Source organism: Ahaetulla prasina, chromosome 9 (genome assembly GCF_028640845.1).
Source record: "Ahaetulla prasina isolate Xishuangbanna chromosome 9, ASM2864084v1, whole genome shotgun sequence".
Taxonomy (NCBI): Eukaryota; Metazoa; Chordata; class Lepidosauria; order Squamata; family Colubridae; genus Ahaetulla; species Ahaetulla prasina.
The window spans coordinates 19,264,551-19,264,992 of NC_080547.1; the positions used below are offsets into that span (position 1 = coordinate 19,264,551).

General features: G+C 49.1%; 1 protein-coding gene across 1 annotated transcript in view; it reads right to left on the reverse strand.

Moving 5' to 3' along the window:
- ST14 (ST14 transmembrane serine protease matriptase) overlaps window positions 1–182 on the reverse strand; it is a 57,709-nt gene extending 57,527 nt beyond the window's left edge. Inside the window, exon 1 of the mRNA XM_058194531.1 lies at window positions 1–182. This exon is cut by the window's left edge and continues 415 nt beyond it. The gene's annotated coding sequence lies outside the window, so the exon portion shown is untranslated.
- Window positions 183–442: the final 260 nt, after the last annotated feature.

The window sequence follows — 442 nt, forward strand, 5'->3', positions numbered from 1 at the left end:
GTTTTTTTAAAATCTTTCTTTCTTTCTTTTTATTTCCTCCCCTCCCCTCTTTTCTTCTCCCTTCTTTCTCTCGCCTGCTTGAACTGGGTCGCTCGCTCTGCCTCCCTCGCCTTCCCGGATCGCCCTTTGCGCGCACAGGTGACCCGCGGCGGGGCGGAGCTGCTGCTGCTGCTGTTGCTGCTGGAGTTACCTGGCGGCGCGGGACCCCGCCCGCTTCTCCTGCTGGCAGGTGAGGGGCGGGGAGTAACAGCCAATCAGAATGCAGCTGGAAGGGACCTTTGAGGGCTTCTAGTCCAACCCGCTGCTCAAGCAGGAGACCCTCCATCGATCAGAAGGGATTTTATTTTATTTATTTATTTATTTTATTTTGTCACAACAATATATGTAGGTATCATACAAAAAGATTATATAGTAAATAAACACATATATGGGTAAATATAAG